The 14,377-nt window shown below is 45.2% G+C and overlaps 1 long non-coding RNA gene across 1 annotated transcript; it reads left to right on the forward strand.

Moving 5' to 3' along the window:
* Positions 1-12,472: 12,472 nt before the first annotated feature.
* On the forward strand, positions 12,473-14,197 carry LOC127005714 (uncharacterized). The gene is made up of 3 exons (XR_007758877.1): positions 12,473-12,625; positions 12,847-13,454; positions 14,035-14,197. It is a non-coding gene; the product is annotated as an uncharacterized LOC127005714 (long non-coding RNA).
* Positions 14,198-14,377: the final 180 nt, after the last annotated feature.

Raw genomic sequence — 14,377 nt, forward strand, 5'->3', positions numbered from 1 at the left:
ATTAGAATTGGTGACTTTTTTTTTCTTTTTTTTTTTCTTTTTTTTTTTTAAACAAAGGAGGCAGCTCAAGGGCACAAAAAAAAAAACAATAATGAAAAAAAAGCCCACTAATTGCTGCTTCCATAAAAGAATCAGAAGAGGTGGCCAAAAGCAAGGTCAAATTCGGGAGGAGAGGTGTCCTGATACCCTACTCTTGAAAGAGTTCAAGTCGTAGGCAGGAGGAAATACAGAGGAAGATTGTTCCAGAGTTTACCAGCATGAGGGATGAAAGAGTGAAAATGCTGGTTAACTCTTGCATAAGGGGTTTGGACAGTATAGGGATGAGCATGAGTAGAAAGCCGTGTGCAGCGGGGCCGTGGGAGGGGGGGAGGCATGCAGTTAGCAAGTTCATAAGAGCAGTCAGCATGGAAATATCAATAGAAGATTGAAAGAGAGGCAACATCGCGGCGGAATTTAAGAGGTAGAAGACTATCAGTAGGAGAAGGAGAGCTGATGAGACGAAGAGCCTTAGTCTCCACTCTGTCCAGAAGAGCTGTGTGGGTGGAGCCCCCCCATACGTGAGATGCATACTCCATACGAGGGCGGACAAGGCCCCTGTATATGGATAGCAACTGCGCGGGGGAGAAGAACTGGCGGAGACGATACAGAACGCCCAACCTCGAGGAAGCTGATTTAGCGAGAGAGGAGATATGAAGTTTCAAGTTGAGATTTTGAGTTAAGGATAGACCGAGGATGTTTAGTGTTGAAGAAGGTGACAGCTGAGTGTTGTCGAAGAATAGGGGATAGGTGTTTGGAAGGTTGTGTCGAGTTGATAGGTGGAGAAATTGAGTTTTTGAGGCATTGAAGGACACAAGTTTCCTTCTGCCCCAATCAGAAATGATAGCAAGGTCTGAGGTTAAGCGCTCTGCAGCCTCCAGTCTGGAGTCGTGTACTTCCTGTTGTGATGGTCTTCTATTGAAAGAAGTTGAAAAATGCAGAGTGGAGTCGTCGGCGTACGAGTAGACAGGACAGTTTGTTATGGAAAGAAGATCATTGATGAATAACAGGAAGAGAGTGGGTGATAGGACAGAGCCCTGTGGAATGCCACTGTTGATAGGTTTAGGGGAAGAGCAGTGACCGTCTACCACCGCAGAGATAGAACGGCCGAAAAGGAAACTGGAGATAAAGGAACAAAGAGAGGGATAGAATCCGAAAGAGGGCAGTTTAGAAAGCAAAGACTGGTGCCAGACTCTATCGAAGGCTTTTGATATGTCTAGCACAACAGAGAAAGTTTCACCGAAACTGCTAAGAGAGGATGACCAAGAGTCAGTTAAGAGAGCAAGAAGATCGCCAGTAGAACGCCCCTTGCGGAATCCATACTGGCGATCAGATAGAAGGTTAGAAGTGGAAAGGTGTTTTTGAATCTTCCGGTTAACGATTGATTCAAAAGCTTTAAATAGACAGGAAAGTAAAGCTATAGGGTGGTAGTTTGGGGGATTGGAAGCACAGGCTGTACAAAGGCATACTTCCAGCAGGAAGGAAAGATAAATGTTGATAGGCAGAGACGAAAGAGTTTGACCAGGCAGGGTGTCAGCACAGAGGCACAGTTTTTAAGGACAATAGGAGGCACTCCATCAGGTCCATAAGCCTTCTGAGAGTTGAGGCCAGAGAGGGCATAGAAAATATCATTAGAAAGAATCTTAATATCAGGCATAAAGGAGTCAGAGGGGGGATGAGTAGGAGGAATATGCCCAGATCGTCCAAGGTGGAGTTCTTACAGAAAGTTTGAGCAAAGAGTTCAGCCTTAGAGACAGATGAGACGGCAGTGCTGCCGTCAGGGTTAAGGAGAGGAGGGAAAGAGGAAGAAGTGAAATTGGAGGAGATATTTTTGGCTAGATGCCAGAAGTCCCGGGAAGAATTAGAAGAAGCAAGGTGTTGACATTTTCTATTTATAAAAGAAGTTTTGGTAAGTCGGAGAATAGATTTGGCATGATTCCGGGCTGAAATGTATAGATCAAAGTTAGTGGGAGTTCGAAGGCTCTGGAACCTTTTGTGAGCTGTCTCTCTATCTTTAATAGCACGAGAACAAGCATGATTAAACCAAGGCTTTTTAGCATCGGAGTAGAAAAAGTACGTGGAATGTATGCCTCCATTCCAGAGACAATCACCTCTGTGATGTGCAGAGCACACACAGAGAGGTCTCTCTCCTGGAAGCAGTAATCATTCCACGGGAAATCGGAAAAGTACATCCTCAGGTCATCCCACAGAGCTGAAGCAAAATGCCAGAAGCATCGCCTCCTCGGTGGGTCCAGAGGATGTACAAGAGTGATAGGACAGGAAACATTAATAAGGTTGTGATCGGAGGAGCCCAACGGAGAGAACAGTTTGACAGATTGAGCAGAAGGATTAGAGGTAAGAAAGAGGTCTAGAATGTTGAGCCTGTCTCCAAGACGGTCGGGAATACGAGTAGGGTGCTGAACCAACTGCTCTAGGTCGTTGAGGAGAGCAAAGTTGAAGGCTTGTTCACCAGGCTGGCCAGTGAAAGAGGATGAAAGCCAAACCTGGTGGTGAACATTGAAATCTCCCAAGATGGAGATTTCAGCGAAGGGAGAGTGGGTCAAGATGCGCTCCACTTTAGAGTTCAAACAGTCAAAGAGTTTTACATAGTTAGTATTATTATTACTACAGTAAGTATTATTACTATAATACTAAAACAAGGCTGCTCCTGCTTGATTTTGGTGTCAGACAGCCTGGTGCCAATTAAGTTAGTCATGCTCAGAGTTCTTGAGCAAACAAGGAAGGTAAACAGCTTGTGCATCAGTTACTAGAAATACTAGAAAACTAAAAAGATGCTGACTCGACAGATTTAGCTCAGGGCTGTGTATGTGTGTGTGTGTGTGTGTATTTCACCTCGTGTGTGTGTGTGTGTGTGTATTTCACCTCGGCCTGATCACGAGTTGGACTCGCAGTCGCCAGCAAATACCCTCCCGATTAGAGCAAGGCTCATTAGTCGACTTCTGCTTACTGCCAGGACCTCATACACCACACACCTTATCTCCCATGCTCAAGGGGCTACAGTATCCGCTAGGGGTGGGCAGGTACCGGTACCAGTACCGGTACTAACGGCACCAGCTAAACGGTATGGTACCAGTATCAGATTGCTCGGATTTATTTATTGGATTTATTGATAATTCTTCATGTCCGATTCTTTTTTTTTTTTTTTAGGTTGCTAATAAATATTGTTATTGTTATTAGTACATCCATAACAACTATACTATAGGCGGTGGCCGAAGTGATAGCGTACTGGACCCACATTCGCCGCGTGATGGACGACGCGGGTTCGAATCCTCACGCTACCACTCGGATTTTTCAGTCACCGCCGAGTGGCTTAAAACTACCCACATGCTGTCCTGAAGACCACCCATCAACCCGGACTCTAGAGGAAGCCGTCCAAGCGAATCAAGAACGAGTTCCGGGGGGCAGCATGAGCCAATGCAAGATGGCGCCACTATAAACACTCGCCTGCGCCAGAACGGGCTGGGCCGACCATCAGGCCCCACCTGGAAGAAGCCTTAGGCCGACCATCAGGCCCCACCGGGAAGATGCCTACCGGCGCAATAGGCAACAACGTAAAAAAAAAAAAAAAAATGCTATTTTTTTTCGAAAAAGTAAATATTCACTTCATTCAGAGAGATTTACATAGATTTACATAGAAAATCAGACCACACAGACCCCATGGTCCAGAGTAGGTGGTCTGTCCTTAAACCTAAGTGATTCTACATTATTCAGGCGGCTCCAAAACGTTGCATTTCTACTCTACAGTATCCCCAATCTATCGAGTCCATCCTGGCGGTGCCCTTTTCGGGGCTTTCCCTTTTGCGGCGATGCCAAGTGTACAAGCAGCAATTATTGTCTTATTGTTAGATTAACGTGAAATGAAACTTCATAATAGTGCACTTATATAAATTTATAATGAGGATGTATAGGGGGCTTTGAATATTGTTCTAGTGGAATGATGACAATGACTTTGTATAAATACCACAAAATGTGGTAGCTGTGTTTTGCAGTGCTGCCGTTTTTTGAGGCTGGGTCATGGGTACATTGACCGCTTTAATCCGCAGGTAAACGAGAGGTCAGTTCTCATGATAACACGACACACACACACACACACACACACACACACACACACACACACACACACACAGAGAGAGAGAGAGAGAGAGAGAGAGAGAGAGAGAGAGAGAGAGAGAGAGAGAGAGAGAGAGAATACTCTTCATTTGTATGGTTTGAATCATTCTTTTGTCGATTTATGTATTTATGTATATATGCATGTATCTGTGTGTGTGTGTGTGTGTGTGTGTGTGTGTGTGTGTGTGTGTGTGTGTGTGTGTGTGTGTGAAGGGAGAGGAGAAAAAAAACATGTAACAAGGAAGGAATTCATGTCTGAATGAGGAGGAGGAGGAAGTAATGAGGAAAAGGGTGGGAGAAACAGAAAGATTAAAGGAGAGAGAGAGAGAGAGAGAGAGAGAGAGAGAGAGAGAGAGAGAGAGAGAGAGAGAGAGAGAGAGAGAGAGAGAGAGAGAATACTCTTAATTTGTATGGTTTGAATCACTTTTGTCTATTTATGTATTTATGTATGTATGTATGCATGTATCTGTGTGTGTGTGTGTGTGTGTGTGTGTGTGTGTGTGTGTGTGTGTGTGTGTGTGTGTGTGTGTGAAGGGAGAGGAGAAAAAAACATGTAACAAGAAAGGAATGCATGTCTGAATGAGGAGGATGAGGAAGTAATGAGGAAAAGGGTGGGAGAAACAGAAAAATTAAAGGAGAGAGAGAGAGAGAGAGAGAGAGAGAGAGAGAGAGAGAGAGAGAGAGAGAGAGAGAGAGAGAGAGAGAGAGAGAGAGAGAGAGAGAGAGAGAGGTGGGGTGGGGCCGTAGGGAGAGAGAGGGAAAGGGAGAAAGGACAAAATTTCCCACTTCCGTACTAAGCCTTTAATTGCTGGTAGTAGACTTGGCATCGCCGCAAAAGGGAAAACCCCGTCTCGGGGCACCGCCAGGATGGACTCGATAGTTTGGGGATACTATAGTAAATATTTAGTTCAAGGATCGAAGTGACGGTCGAGCTTGTTTTTAAAGGAGTCAATCGTGTTACTCTGGAACACTGAAGGTGGGAGCTTATTCCATTCTCGCACTACAACGTTGGTGCAGAAAAATTTGGTGCAGTCTGAATTTACTTGTCTACATTTGAGTTTTATGCCACTGTTCCTCGTTCGCAAAGTGTCATCGATCATAAACTTTTTTTTTCTGTCTACATTAGTGGAACCATTAAGTATTTTAAAACATTCGATCAGTTTTCCTCGGAGGCGACGTTTCTCAAGAGAGAACATGTTAAGGGTGGAAAGCCTTTTTTCGTAGGATTTATTGCGCAAGGAAGGGATCATTTTTGTTGCCCGACGCTGAACACCTTATTTAGCAATGTCCTTTGTATGGTGGGGAGACCAAAACTGTACCGCATATTCCAAGTGGGATCTGACTAAACTATTGTAGAGCGGAAGTATTACATCTTATTCTTGAATAAAAAGTTTATTTTAATGAAGCCCAACATTCTGTTCGCTTTATTTGCTGCATCGATGCACTGATGTGAAAATTTGAGGTTTGACGCGATTTTGACCCCCAGGTCCTTAACGCACTGAACGCTTAATTGTGAGTTTAACGCCGCCCATTTCGTAATCGAACTTCTTATTTCTTGTTCCAACTTGAAGGACCTGGCACTTGTCTACGTTAAAGGGCATCTCCCATCCATCCGACCAAGCTGAAATTATGTGCAAATCCTTTTGGAGGCCTTGCCTGTCTTCGTCAGTGAGAACCGAGCTACCAATCTTTGTGTCATCTGCAAATTTACTAATGCGATTATTGAGTCCAACATCCACATCATTGATGTAAATAATGAAGAGCACTGGGCCAAGAACCGAGCCCTGAGGGACGCCACTAGTGACCGGCGCCCACTCTGAGTTAAATCCGTCAATCACAACTCTTTGTTGTCTGTTGCTCAACCAATTCGCGATCCATTGGTTTACTTGACCGTCAATACCTATTTGCTTTAATTTACAAAGTAATTTATGATGTGGGACTTTATCAAACACTTTCTGGAAATCAAGATAGACTACGTCCAATGATTTGGTTACGTCATAAACTGAGAAGAGGTCGTTATAAAAGGTCAATAGGTTTGATAGGCAGGATCTTTTGCTACGGAAGCCATGTTGTGAGTCCCCAATTAATGAGTGGCTTTCGAGGTAAATCACAATTTTGTCTCTAATTATGCTCTCAAGTAGCTTACCTACAATTGAAGTTAGACTAATGGGTCTGTAATTACCTGGTATTTTTTTGTCTCCTTTCTTAAAAATCGGTGTCACGTTAGCCTTTTTCCAATCCGAAGGGACGATGCCTTGTCGCAAGAACATATTGAATACGGTTGTGAGGGAGGAGAGTATTTCGCTCTTTGTTTATTTAAGCAGTATAGGATATACTTTGTCGGGTCCGGGACTTTTATTTGTTTAAAGTGAATGGAGAGCCTTAAGGACTTCATCGGTTGTTATTTCAAAATTAGGCAATGCATGCTCGAGATTTACATTAGTACTGGTGTTGATGGTAGTGGGAGGAAGACTGTTAGTATTAAACACCGTGGAAAAGTAATTGTTTAAGAGGTTTGCAATGTGTTGGCTGTCAGTCACTAGTGCACCGTCGTTGTTTGTTCAAGGTTCAATACCACTTCTGATCTCCTTTCTGTTGTTTATGTAACTGAAGAAGGATTTCGGATTATTTTTACAGTTGGCTGCAATATTTTCTTAATATCTACGCTTTGCCTGACATACTGATCTTTTTACTCGTCACCTGGCATCATGATAAAGCCGAATGTTTTCGGGCGTGCTTTGTTCTTTCTTTAGCATGTAAAACAATTTTCTCTCCTTGACTGAGTGTTTAATTTCGCTATTAAACCAAGGTGGGCTTTTATTAGTGTTAATTTGCTTCTCGCACTATGGGACGAATGTGTTCTTCTGAGTGAGTAAATGATTTTTAAAGCTTACCCAGGCTTCTTCTACATTGCCGTCATCTGATAGTTGTATTTCTGTTTGTTTTTGTCGGATTTCTACGAAGTTAGCTCTTTTGAAATTGGGCACCTTTATTTTATTTTCAGTCACTGATGTTTGAGCTCTAATGTCGACGCGCACTAATTTATGATCGCAAGAACCGAGGTGTTCTCCTACCGTGACATTACTGACTAGGTTATCTTGGGTAGTTATAACAAGGTCGAGTATGTTATTTTGTCGAGTTGGTTCAGAAACCATTTGGCTTAGATAATTTTCTTCTAAAAATTCGATCATTCTATGTGACTCGCCTTCTGTACATGACAGTGTCGCCCAGTCGATATGGGGGAGGTTAAAGTCTCCTAATATCAGCGAGTCGTTGTTATTAAGTGACTGCCTTAAAACGCTGTACATTTCAAGATCGGCATCGAGTGATTGCCCGGGAAGCCTGTAGGTGACAGATATATTTAAATTGACTTTTGCAGTGTTTACTCGCACGCACAAATGTTCAACGCTACTGTCTCTTGGTGTTTTGTCAGTGGATTGCAAATAGCTTTTGACAAAAAGGGCGACGCCACCGCCTCTACGGTTTACACGATCTTTGTTGAAGAGTCTGTAGCCATCTATGTGTTATTCGGAACTTCGATCAATATTTGTGGTGTCGATAAATGTTTCGGTTATAGCAATTATGTCAAAATTTTCTGTTAGAGCAAGATATCTCAGTTCATCAAACATGTTTCTTAGGCTACGTGCATTGAAACTAAGGATTTTAAAGTTATCTAGAGGCTTGGTAATAGAGGTGGTGGTACTTGCGGGATCACGGTTACGGGTTTGTTGCGATGCATGGCGTCTATTTACACGGGCGGGGTGGAGGGACGTGGCTGAGAGTCGTTTTTTGATCGGGTGTCACGTACTGCGTCGTTTAGGAGCCTTCCAAATCTGACTGCCCCGATGGGGGACAGGTGTATTCCGTCCCTGTGGAAGAGCTCACTTTGTCCGTAGAAATTGTCCCAGGCGTTGAAGAACTCTACGTCAAGCTCTCTGCAATGAGTCTGTAAGCGGTTGTTGAGGCTGAAGGCCTTGCTGAAGAAGTCGCTCTTCGCCTACGTCCGTGGTAGAACTCCTGAAATCAAAATGTTAGGGGATTTAGACTTATACTGCTGGATGAGCCTACGGTACTTGTCCAGCAGCTCCTCAGACCGGGTCGTGGTGACGTCGTTCGTACCTGTGTGAATAACAAACTGAATAATTAGTAGCCTGGGGGGAGATCTCCTCAAGAGCAGCAGTTACATCGTCGATCCCAGCACCAGGATAGCAATAGTTCCGTCCTCGACGAGGAACACTGCCGCAGAACTCAACGACCTGCTGGCGAATCATGGAGTCACCCATCAGGAAGGTCCTCTTCTGCTCGTCATCCTCCTCCAGAATGGCAAACCTGTTGAAGCAATGAACAGGATAAATTGCTTGTCTGGCTGGTTTGGCTCCTCCATTCACGACGGTGAAGCCATCATGGGCGGAGCCACTGTTGGTAGTAGCGAGTGTTCTGAGTGCTAATTGGTTCACGGAAAGAGAAGCTCATATCCGCCAGGGTTACTTTATTTGTACAAACATACAAAGGTCATGGGCACAAACGAGACACATAGAATAGGTGTTTGTTTGTGTATGCGTGTGTATGAATGTTGTACTGTGTAGGTTAACATTTAAGTGTTGGTGTATATGTGGAACAATGTGTAGAAGTGGACAACAGGAGGACATGGACGGACAGTAGAAGATAAACGAGTAGCAAGAAAGACAAACATTGAAGACGCACAAGACAGACAGGGAGACAATGAAAATACACTTAACGAGTATGCGCTGCAGCGCCCATTTTCTTTCGAGTCACCGGGGAGGAGGATCACGCGACTTGAGCGGTGACTGCTACAGATACTTCCCCCCAGTGACGAGGAAGGAGGAACGAAATCTTCCCTGGTGCGTACCGGGGGCCACAGCAGGTTGAGAAGTGAGGGGTGCTAGCATGTGCCAGGAGCCGCGGCAGTCCGTGTGAGTAGAACGAACTGCGTGTACTATAGGCGCTGACGTGTGCTAGGGGCCTCTGTGGCTCGGGGAGCGAACTAGTGTCCAAAAAGGCACTGTAACATAACACTGCACGCTTAGTATGTAACACTGACACTAACTGTTGCTGGGGACTTGCTGCACTGAACTGTTGATGGACACACTGCACTGTACACAAAGATCCACAGGTGTAGGATAATCCAAGAGGGCGGTGGTAGATCCAGGAGGCGGTGAGTAATCCAGGGGGCAGCTAATAATCCCAGTGGGGTGTCACACTGGGTTTGCGTGTCTCTCTGAGTCTGTGTGGTGTGTGGTGGCGTGTACACTGAGTCGGAGTGGCACTGTGTCTCAGTAATGTGTCGCACTGTGTTTGAGTGTTCACCGAGTCTGTGTGCGTGTCACACGGTGTGCGTGTCTCAGTCGCCGTACCAGCGGGAAGGCAAGGAGGAGTGGGGGTGGGGGTGGGGGTGGGTGAGCGCTGGGAGGAACACCATGGGATACAGAAGATGCCTGAAGAGGGGGCGCAAAGGGTGCCTGGAGGAGTTGCTGAAGGTGCCTGGAGGAGGGGGCACAGAGGGTGCCTGGAGGAGGCGCAAAAGGCGCCTGGAGGAGGGCACAGAGGGTGCCTGGAGGAGGCGCAGAGGGTGCCTGGAGGGGGCACAGAGGGTGCCTGGGGGAGGGCGGGGGAGAACTCTGAAGGTGGCAACTACGCCCACGGTGTAATGCTTCTCCTGACACCGGAACTCAGCATCATGAACCCCAAGCGGTGTGAGGATTTTTGCCCCAGGAGAGGGCGGACGAATGGACAAGTTACCCTGCCCAGGTCCTCCACTCTGGGAGAGAGTGCCCTTAAAACGGCACCGATTATAAGTCACCTTGAACCATAACAACACTGCAGGGTCACCAATTGTTGGTGGTAGCGAGTGTTCCGAGTGCTAATCGGTTCACGGATAGAGACAAGTCATATCCGTCAGGGTTACTTTATTTGTACAAACATACAAAGGTCATGGGCACAAACGAGACACATAGAATAGGTGTTTGTTTGTGTATGCGTGTGTATGAATGTTGTACTGTGTAGGTTAACATTTAAGTGTTGGTGTATATGTGGAACAATGTGTAGAAGTGGACAACAGGAGGACATGGACGGAGAGTAGAAGATAAACGAGTAGCAAGAAAGACAAACATTGAAGACGAACAAGACAGACAGGGAGACAATGAAAATACACTTAACGAGTATGCGCTGCAGCGCCCATTTTCTTACGAGTCACCGGGGAGGAGGATCACGCGACTTGAGCGGTGACTGCTACACCACTACCACCCTCCCGCTGCGTGGTGTTGTCCGCTGGTGTCGACGGTACCGCTGAGGGCAAGGGGGCGGTTGGAGAAAGGTTTGGTACCACAGCAACGTTAGCCTGCATGAATTCCTGCAAGGAGGCAACAGTGCGAGAAAGCTCTATTATTATATTCTGACCTGCTTTCATCTTCTCTTCTTGCTCCTGCAGTCTTGTCTCGAGATGCTGCCTGGAGAGCCACAGTCGACAGACAACAGAACGCCCTGTAAAAAAGTAAGCTGAGAAGCTACAGTTACAAGTACTGCACTTCTTGGGCGCCATCTTAGCTGAAAGTGATTAATGATTGCCTGAAAGGAAGGAGATAAAAACACAGAGTGAAGGGGATTAGGAAAGGAGGTGAGGTGAGTGAGAGGGGGTTTAGGAAAGGAGGTAAGATGAGTGAGAGGAGGAGTAGGAAGGGAGGTGAGGTGAGTGAAGGGGGGGAAAGAGAGGAGGTGAGGTGAGGTGAGTGAGAGGAGGGTTAGGAAAGAGGTGAGGTGAGGTGGGTGGAGGGGTGGGTAAAAAGGATGTGAGGTGAGGTGAGTGAGGGGGGCTTAGAAATATGTGAAGGTGAGGTAAGGGAAAGGAGGGGTAGGAAGGGTTAATCCTCAAGGGGATTTAAAGAGAGTGTAGTGAGGAAGAGCAGAAAGAAGGTGAGGTGAGGTGAGCGAGGGGGGAGTTTAGGTGAGGTGAGGGAAAGGGGAGGTAGGAAGGGTTAATCCTCTAGGGGATTTAAAGTGAGTGTAGTGAGGAGGAGCAGGTTCAATCCTCAGGGGAATTCGAAGAGTGAGGTGTCGGCTAGCACAACGCAAAAAACAAACAAAAAAAAAACTCGGAGACAACACTCGAGAAACACACGAGAAACACACGCAAAAACACCCAACACACCCAAATCACACGCGAAAACACTCGGGAACACAACAACACACGAGAAACACCCAGAAACTCAAGCACAAGCACAAGACTCAACACCCCCAAGTCACTCGCAAAAACACCGAAAACACAACAAATCACTCGAAACACTCTGAAACCCACGCAGAACACTCGAAAACACAGCCAAATCACACGCAAAAACACCGGAAACAACACACTCGAAACACTCTGAAACCCACGCAAAAACACTCGGAAACACAGCCAAATCACACGCAAAAACACACAACAACACACTCGAAACACACGCAGGGAAATCACAGGCAACACGCAGCAAGGCTGTGTACAAACGCAGCGCTGATCTCACTTCCGCTTCTCAGAGAGCAGAGCGGTTTGACTTCTCAGAGTGAGGGCAGGGAGCGGAGAGAGAGAGAGAGAGAGAGAGAGAGAGAGAGAGAGAGAGAGAGAGAGAGAGAGAGAGAGAGAGAGAGAGAGAGAGAGAGAGAGAGAGAGAGAGAGAGAGAGAGAGAGAGAGAGAGAGAGAGAGAGAGAGAGAGAGAATGAATCTCTGGAGACATCTGAGGGGTGTCAACACCAGGAAGGCGCCAGGCCCTGACAGCGTCAGTCCATACTTACTGCGGCGATGCTCCGATGAGCTCACCACCCCCCTCGCCCAGATCTTCCGGCGATGCCTGCAGAGCGGGGTGTGGCCTGCACAGTGGAAGGAGGCCAGAGTCACACCCGTACACAAGAAAAAATCCAGGTCCGAGCCAGGCAATGGCGCAAATCACTAAATCAGTTTGAGCTGCCAGATTCACCAGATAAAATAATTTTTCAGAGAAAATGGGGAGAACTTGATCTCATTTTTCTATGTACATTTTGTTGTCATTAAACTGAAATATAGAATTATTACAACATTCCCACACATTAATATATGACATAAAGACTAAAATAATGAAAATCATTGTAAAAACATATCCTGTCTCCTTGGACTGTCTGTTTTCCCGGGACAAATTATTATTTTATGTATTGAAGAGTTTAACTCAATGTTTGATTATTTTTTTCTTAATATACATTTTTATAAGATAATTTATTTACACAAAACCGACAAATACTTTTTTTTTTTACCATTAATGGTATTTAATAACAAGGATGAGATTGTCCACCGTACCCACCAAAACAATAACAAATCGTACGCAAAGGCTTATCCCACGCCTACTACTGGACTAGACTGGACGCGTTCTACTTGCTGTACCTTACCTGTATTGCTGCTCTTCACTTGGTTTCATTTTTGCTGATATCAAACCCCAGGTACGTAAACTTAACTTCCTCTTACTAGGCTGTTATCGTAGGTCCAGTGGCACTCATTAATAGTACCGTGAACTCTTCAGTAGGTCCCAATGTAATCTCTATATATAAACTGTGGTCACATATCCTTATTTCTCTTTCATTCAACATCTTGCATGGGTCTTTGGAGACCAACAGTGGAGAACCTGGTCACAAGCCCTAATGTTACCTGTGTACTCTTCCAGGTTCCAATCCACGACCGAACTAGCCCCCTAAAGCACACCAGCTGACACTCAAGCAGTCCCGAGGTCATGGAGGTCAGTGCTGACATCAGCAAATGGACAGTGCAGACGTTAAAAACGTTTTTAAAGTCGAAAGGCATACCATGTTCTGGGTATGGCAAAAGCCAGTTGAAGGACATGGTACTGATGGCACTGCAGCAACCTCATTTAGTGGAAGATGTCCTGCCTCTGAAGGAAGATGATCACACACAGAGGAGATCTATTAAATTATCTGGGACACAAGTCTTGCTTCCAGATCCAAGGACTCTCACTGAGTGGCAGGAGGACTTGAGTACAATGCCCTATATTACTCAAGCCCATGTACTCATGTATCTGGTCTTAAAACAGGGATGGCCAGCAGAACGCATCCAAGCCTATGAAAAGGAATGTGGCTACCAGCTTTATCAGGAGAGACACATCCAGCATGTTCAAGTAAAAAAGCTGGATTATGATGTGTCGTGCATTAAAGGTACCTGTGTGCGCCAAACCAACCAGAATGAGACCCCTTACCAAGTTTGGATGTTTGCCTCTTCTAATGGTGACATCCATGCAGCTGGCTGCCAGTGTATAGGGTAAGTAGTAGTTTAGTATTTTTCAATAATTTTATAGTATCTTGATGCTTTGCCCTGTTCATTTACCTATATTTTTTTCATCGTCGTTATACATAAGTATAACATGCACCGCTTACCTCCATTAATGGTTATCAGCCTAACCTATACATTTTTGTGATGCCCCAGAGTGGCAGATAAGCATGCCTACAGCCTTTCACTGTGTGGTAGCTCTTTAGCGAGATGCATAGAGTGCTGGCCTGGTAAGCGAGGTCGGGAATTCAAATCGGTTGAGTGAGAAAGTTATTTATCTCACAACGGATCAATTTCTCATATGTTTACAGAGTTGGCCTGATGCAAGGAAGCATCAGGGTCATGGAAAAAGACAGTATATTTCTGTTATCCTTGATCCTCCAATTTATTAGTTTATTAGAGAGGATAATAGCTTCTAGCTGCATGAAAAGAATAATGTTTATTATCTAAACTTGATTTTTAATTTCATAATTGGTTGTTTGTGATTCATATTATTTAAAAAAGCTGGCTAAGCTAACTTTGACTTGATTCTAGATACATTAGTAAAGACAAATCTATTATTCTATTATAGAGATGATGGGGGATGCAAGCACGTCTTTGCATTCATCTTCGCCGTATCAGATTTTGTGCAGCGTTGTGGGGTGCAGCCGGGAAGTGCACAGCGTACCTGCACAGACGTGACTTGCACCTGGGACAAGCCTCGCAGGCAAAATAAGTGTAACTTTAACCTTGTCACCATTAAGAGCAGGTAGGAGCAATACATTTTGTAGAAAACAGTTTGACACCCAAGGACAATAATAACATGTCACCTAGGAGCTACACTCACCATGTCTTGCCTCCATGTCTACTCTTATGCAGGTTTTCTTTTAATTTGTTTATACATTTAGCTGGATTTGGTTTCTATAATCCTACTC

The sequence above is a fragment of the Eriocheir sinensis genome, chromosome 30, assembly GCF_024679095.1.
Source record: "Eriocheir sinensis breed Jianghai 21 chromosome 30, ASM2467909v1, whole genome shotgun sequence".
Classification (NCBI taxonomy): domain Eukaryota; kingdom Metazoa; phylum Arthropoda; class Malacostraca; order Decapoda; family Varunidae; genus Eriocheir; species Eriocheir sinensis.